Raw genomic sequence first — 7822 nt, forward strand, 5'->3', positions numbered from 1 at the left:
TGAATTTTAAGAGTTATAACTGAATAGAGTCAAGTGAACTTACTCATTTTTCAGGTTATTGATATATTGATCAGTTCAAGCTGAACACGGAATCACAGCATAAGCAATTATGGTGTGTGATCTTCACATGAACAGCCAGTTTTGTTTCCCAGATCAGTCACAAAAAATATGAATATCGTAGTTCTCTTCTTCCCCTTTCCTTGTTCCTTCCCCTCTTCCTTCTGGACATGAGCTGTAATGACACAAGAACCATTTTTGAGTAGTCAGGGAAAGCAACCAAACTGCTTCCCCAGTAGTTAGGTGACCTCATCCTCTATCCAAAACTGCCCCATCTTGAAAATAAAGCCTCTTGTCTAATATAAAGCGTTCCAATCTAAAGTGTTCTTCCACAAGAAAACAAAATTACTTCTCAGATGCTACAAAAAACCTCGTCTCTGCGTGAATGTTCTTCTTTCCACTTAGAGGGAGAGGAAAAAATAAATCATCATTTGATTCTTCTCGTTCCCACAGGGGAAGCAAAGCATACTCAGTGAAGGTCATTTTTCACTTTCTCCTTTGATTTGCCACACAATTAATCAAAATGTGAGGTCTGATTTTAGTTCTGGGTTCCTTATGGCCATATTAGTAAAAAATTTAATAGACTTACTATATGGATTTTTTTACAGGTCTTCAATTCCATTTGCAGGGCCATGTAATGTACTTAATAAAGCACCAGTCAAGCCTCTGACCCCAGTACAAATTCACTCAAGTGAACAGAAAAACTGGAGAAAGACAAAAAGCAAATTTTCATTTAATTCTAGAAATTTTTTTTTAAATCTGGTTTTCTATCATAAATCTCCATTCTTACTACAGCTCCATTTCTTTTCCAGTTTAAATTCTTCAGTCTTCTATGTTTTTAAAAGGAAAACTTTTTTGTCAAGTGGTCTTTTATGGCTTTTTTTCTTTCCAAAAGAGGGGTTTTTTTAACTAAATTACAATAAATAAATCCTTACTAATCAAACTTGAGCATAAACACTGTTGAATCGTTCACTAAGGCAGAAAGTTGCAGGTGTTGCAATGACTGGCAGCTAAATGCTTCCCTTGGAACCAGCAGGGCCCAGCAGAGGGAGCCTGGGGAGGGCAGGAATCAGCTGTGGGCACGGGCAGGAGACAGTGGGAATGTGGGAATGTGAGCCCCAGGCCTCTCAGTACACCTTGCACTCCTCCAGGAAGAACAACAAAGCAAAGGCAAAGTATTCTGCAAGCTCTGACAGGCACTGGGCAGATGCTGGCCATTTGGAGTCCCTGCCCCTTCGATGAGGCTCTTCCCCCCATTTGTAGTACAAAATCCACCTGTCTAAACCAGAGTCTTTCAGCTTTTTAAACTTGATTCCTTTACAAACACTAACTCTGTTACTACTGTGCATCCTGCTGCTCTCATGATCTTTTATTTCCTTCCTCACACAGTTTTTGATGTGTCCCTACCAAACCATTTTGTTGCACATCTGCCCTGTGGTATTCAGTGATGTTTAACAGTGAGCACATGTGAGAACCTTGTCCATCCATCCATCCATCCATCCATCTATCCATCCATCCATCCATCCATCCATCCATCCGTCCGTCCATCCATCCATCTGCCACACAGCCCACAGCCCATGTGAGAACCTTGTCCGTCCATCCATCCATCCATCCATCCATCCATCCATCCATCCATCCACCCGTCCACCCATCCGTCCACCCATCCGTCCGTCCACCCATCCGTCCATCCATCCATCCATCCATCCATCCATCCATCCATCCATCCATCCATCCAGCTCCAGGTGCCACACAGCCCATAACCCATGTGAGAACCTTGTCCATCCATCCATCCATCCATCCATCCATCCATCCATCCATCCATCCACCCATCCACCCATCCATCCATCCACCCGTCCGTCCATCCATCCATCCAGCTCCAGGTGCCACACAGCCCACAGCCCATGTGAGAACCTTGTCCATCCGTCCATCCATCCATCCATCCATCCATCCATCCATCCATCCATCCATCCACCCATCCATCCGTCCACCCATCCATCCGTCCACCCGTCCGATCACCCGTCCGTCCACCCGTCCATCCATCCATCCATCCATCCATCCATCCATCCATCCATCCATCCATCCATCCATCCATCCATCCATCCAGCTCCAGGTGCCACACAGCCCATAGCCCATGTGAGGACCTTGTCCATCCATCCATCCATCCATCCATCCATCCATCCATCCATCCATCCATCCATCCATCCATCCAACCTGCCCCAGGTGCCACACAGCCTATGCCAAGCCTGGAGAAAATAGAAGCTTTTTTAGGTTGCTTTAAGTAACCTGAGGAAAACCAGTTCAGAAGCTTTATTAGCACTTGCCAATTCCTACAGAAATTTCTGGTATGTCTTAGTATATTATTAGGCCCCACTTTAAAGACAGATTTATAGAAATATGCTGTTTTCCCCCAGTTGACAGGTGCCACAGAATCTCAAATTCAGGAGCAAAACCCTTCATGTAATTTGAGCAACGTCACTCCAGCATGATTAAATAATTATCAAAGTAACCTGGTAGAAAGAGCACAATTCTAAACCTTGTGAAAGCATCCCTGAATAACCTTGGGGAAAATATAATCTGCTTTGGTCTCAATAAAATGGAGATAATGGTATTTCCTTCCACCTAGGGCTACTGCTAACTGCTCCTGAATGGAGGCCCTTAGGGAAACAAGTATAGGCCACAGGAATGCCACTTCTAGAACACAAATGTGACACAAGTTCCCTTGAAAAGTCACATTGTTGAAGGCTGTAAAGCATTGTAACTCACTAGAAGTTAAATACTTTGCATACAGGCTAATGTATACAGTTATTAGCAGACTTCAATGTCTTCAAATCACTCACAGGAACAGAAACATTCATTTAAAAGATGAATTAACACAAATAAAAAGGGCAAAGAACTAAAATTATGGTAAGACTTATTTTTCACAAGCATAGCAACAAAGAGGAGCACTCCATTGAATACAATGCCTTTGTTCCTTTGTGTCTTTTTTGTGAGCCTCTTAAATTGTAAGGCTAAATATATGGTGTTTAGGATTCTTTATTGAAAGTTGCACGTAGTTAAGCACAAAACTCATTCAGAATCACTTTCAGACAGTACAATATGGTTCTTAGTCAACATTTTGTGTAGTATACCTTTTGACTACTGGATCACATTACTCTCATTCATAATAAATTTAAAATAAAAAGGAAAAAAGCATTGGATCTAGATTTATCAAGTACAGCAAGAATTTAAGGCCAGTAACTACAAAACCATTCTGTGAAAAGCAGCAAGTTTTATTGCCTAAAGGCCTTTTTTATTTTCTAAACACTAGAAACTGTATGTATAATTAAAAAACCTTTTCTTACAGCAACACCCAATATAACATCACTGACATACAAAAAAGGTATTTGTGAAATTGGCCTTTATGGTAATTTTGTCAGAACTCCAGTATTGCTCAGACATCTTTCCCAATGCTGACAACTTAACAGTCTCCAATATGCAGGGAAAAACCCCTCAGAGAAACTCTGAGCTCTCGGGTGCTTAACACTTCACAGATGGGGCCATAGCTGAAATAAAACTGCATTTTACTGCACAGCATCAGAAGCAAACATCTGTTTCTAGATTTCATCTTAAATCTTGTTATATTAAAGGAAAAAACATAAGGGGGAAGACCACTACAGTAGTTATGGAACACAGCCATATCCATAAAATGTTAAGATACATTCAGATTCACAGAACTATCAGGAGTAAATTTTTTTTATAACTGGTACAATACTGATACAAAAAAAATTCTAAATCTGCTAGAACAGAGTATAGAGCTGTTACATAATTGTTAAGAGGTATTGTAAAAGGCTTTGCATTAAATGAATTATCTACATGGCTAAACACCAGCCAAATTTTACAATATTTCCCAGTTCTTCCAGGCATATTTTCAAAAATCCCAAATTCTGCAACTGCATCTGTATCCAGTCCTGGGGTACAATTCCACAGTGACACATCTTTCTTTTGATGACAAGGCTTTGATTGAGACCTCTTATGGCAAGGATCATTTCCTTCAAGTCTAGATGATATTCAAATCAAATAATGTTTTGAAGGGGGAGCAAAGAAAACAGAAGAAATAAATTCATTTTTGTAGAAACAGATGGAGAAAATGCAGAACATTGTTATATTTCATGAAACTGCTGTCTGTGTAAGAAATGAAGCACAATTTATTATGTATTCATTTTGCCCATCTGCTAAGTGTATCATTAAGACAATGAATTCAGTTCATTTCCTTCACTCCCCAGCTAAGCAGTGCAATTAGAGTTTTAGAACACAGCTACTGATAAAAGCAACTTTTTTCTATTATTGTCTTTATTCCAAATATTCTATCATTAAATAGCTTCTTCCCCTCTCTTATTTTCTCTTCTAGTCTTACCAACTTGCCTTCCATGTTTTCAGACATTCTGAGTTGTAGGGTTCAATACCCTTTGAGGCATTTTTTTTTCCAACTGCATTTCTAACCACATTAGAACATCTAATATCACTCTTAATACTACCAAAAAGCCTGGTTTCAGTTGCTGAAGTTTTTTCCTTCTTTTTAAGAAACAGTGTAATTTTCTGTAAAATATAACACTTTAGAGATGATAATGACAATGGTGCAACATGATAACTCAGTAAGACAGGGCTCTTTATTGCTGTTACTTTGTCACTGTCATGGAGGTGAGAGGTTGTGGGTAACAAACAATAATAAATTATAAATGTCTCCTCCTCAATGTGGAATCTCAAGGGCTCAGGCATCACAATATGGCAAGAACCAGGATCTTACCTGCTCCAACACTGTCAGTATAAGCAGCTGGCACAGAGGATGGAATGGGAGCCATCACATCATCTGAGTGGCTTTACAGAGCAGCACAAGAGCTCCACAGAGCGAGTGTCACTGGCAGTGGTGAACATCAAACCAAAACAGAGGCAACCTGGGCCCATCTGCAATTTTTTTTTCTGCCCTTTTTATTGTTTTAACAGTATTACGACACTTAAAATAGTAGGAATATTTAGTTATATGTGGGTGAGGTATAAAAAACCCAAGAACAGACTTCAAAGCTACTAAGGTAACATCTTTAGTACCATGATTTCTGCTATTCAAAGTCTTGGGCCTTGCTCACATTGTAATGTCTCATCTTGATCTGTATGAGGATCACTTAGCACAGATCCAAGAGGGCTGTAATTAGCAGCTCCAACACATCCCTATTTTTGGTAGTGTGGAGCAAGCTGCTTTTGTCAGCACAGTTATGTTGGACACAAATTATCCCTCAGATGCCATAGTCGTGTTTGTAGAAGCGTGGTTTGGACACCAAGCCAGACCATCCAGCTCCTCAGCAATCCTGTTTTGGCAGTCACCCTGATAGTTAAAGCTTTATCTTTGACAATTCTGACTTTAGCTTTACTGCCAGGCATTAAATATGTTATTTCATTAACTCCCTCTGCAAGTTCTCCAGCAATAAAGGCTTTAAATGTAAAAGTACTTGCAACAAAGTGATCAGGTGGTCTACTTCCACAAAAAACCCAGACAAACAACAAAACAAATAAATTTTAAAAATCCAACCACCAAAAAAATATGCAAAACAAAAACAATTTGAAAAAAATCAACACAAACCATACATACTAACATACAAAAAGCACATCGTTCTCTCAGGATAATGTGCTCCATATGGCTAAAACATTAAGGATGCCAATCTTTGTACATCAAGAAAATTGTTCAACAGAATTCAAATATACTGCTACTGACAAATGATTCACATTAAATCATTTTCAGCAGAAGTCCCAACTAATATATACTAGCCACAAAGTTTTCTAATTGTAATCAATGTGCACCACATCAATTTAGCTCAGATGCATTCTTTGTTCAGCTCTCTAGCTGTTCTGACAAAATCCCTTCAAAAACAAACTTGAATAAGACAATTAAAAATTGTGCTAAATGTCCTTTTCCTCAGTACTTACAACTCTAATCAACAGTTATCTTTACAGATGCAAGAGTAGCAGGGATCTCTTTAAACAAAAACAATATTCACAAAAGCAAGAAAATTCCTAATTAAGGTTGATAGCTCCAATTCATTCCATCCACCCTAGGTGCCACTGCTTTCAGAGCCTGCCAAGCCTGAAGACTGACGCTGCTTCAGGGGATTCAACAGGAACTGAGAACAAGCTGGTTTGGAGTCCTCGTGCATTGAAATGACTTGAAATTATACCAATCAGTGTGGCTCCTGTGCCACTTCAGATCTGCTTCTCAGTGGATTGGTTTTCTTTTCACAGTATCCAAAATGGCCTTCTGCACGAACAACAGATTTAAATTCTGATTTCATGCAGATGTTTGCTATGACTCCATTACTAGTGCTGCATCTCATGATGCACTCCTCCTCCTCATCAGGTACCCACTCACTGCTGAGGACTGAGCAATCCTTAGAATTCAGCAAAGCAAACAGTGCTACTCTGAGTGAAATAATTCTAAGAAATCTGATAACAATAACTGGGGTTTTTTCCAGGAAGAGCTGACATTTTTCAGGCAGTTTGATTACACCTAGATTTTTCCAAATAGTCTTAAAGCCACTGAAGACTGAAGCAAACAATAAGTTTTATTCAAGATGAAGTATTCCATTGTATTTATCTATTTGTGATGTATTAATTAGGCACTTTGTCAGGTTTTTCCCCCCTGAGTTTTTCATTTGTCTTCAGAAAAATCTCCTGATTTTATGTAATACCCATTAAATGTTTAGGCAGAAAAAGTATTTTGACATTAAAAAAAAAGGACAGACAATGGTTCCCTCATTTGTTTGCATTGTTCCACCATATTGATCAAAGAAAGTTAAGAAAAATAACCTGGATCAAGAGTGAAGTTATTTGAGAGCATTCCTTGCATCAAAGAGAGGGAAATACAGCAGGGAAAAGCCAAGTGAGGTTAGAAACTGCAGGCCCAAGCCTTGGTTTTAAGTTCTAAATGTCTGGTTCAGGAGTTGAATGCCTGGAGCTAAGAAATGGTAGGAAAGGATAGGCTTATGTAAAGGAAAAATTAATATAAATATGTCTTGTCTCTGTCAAAAGGCAGGGAAAATGCAGTACTGAATAGTGAGGTCATCTTGTTTACATCAAAGTGCTGCTGGCTTTATTGATTAAACTGGTAAATATGAGACTGGCACAAGTTATGATAAATCCAAAAAGCAAGACTATAACTTCAAACAAGTGAAATATCAAAGCACTCATTCACTTAATAGAATTTCTACACAAAAATTTCACAAGCCAGCATCTTTAAATTTTGCTGAACTGCAGCACAGAGTGTTAAAGAAAGGAATCCCACAGTCCCATTACCTAAAGACAGCTCATCCATCAGACAGAAAATTGTTTATCACTGGGGTAATTGTTTGAATTATTCCCAGATCCCATGGCAAAACAGGATGCCCAGACCTAATTTTTACTATGCAAAACAAATCCTGCTCTGGAAATATTGCTATAAAAAAAAAGTTTTTCTGGAGCCAAAACTGTCACACCTTAACATAACTCGGGATTACAGTCTAAAACCTTTCTGTTAGGGGAGGCCAAACAGGATTTCCCAATAATGTAAAACTATTTCTGATAAATTAATAAAGAGTAATTGTGGCTTTAGTGACTCCTGAGTTTTTGCAGTATGTTCATGCCCAGTGGCTGTCAGACACCCCCAGCACAAACTGAGCAATACACTGCACACATGGGGTGCAAAATGTCCATCCCATGACTGTAAAAGTGGGATTTGTGCACATAAAACCTCACCATGAGGAAG

The sequence above is a fragment of the Passer domesticus genome, chromosome 12 (genome assembly GCF_036417665.1).
Source record: "Passer domesticus isolate bPasDom1 chromosome 12, bPasDom1.hap1, whole genome shotgun sequence".
NCBI lineage: Eukaryota > Metazoa > Chordata > Aves > Passeriformes > Passeridae > Passer > Passer domesticus.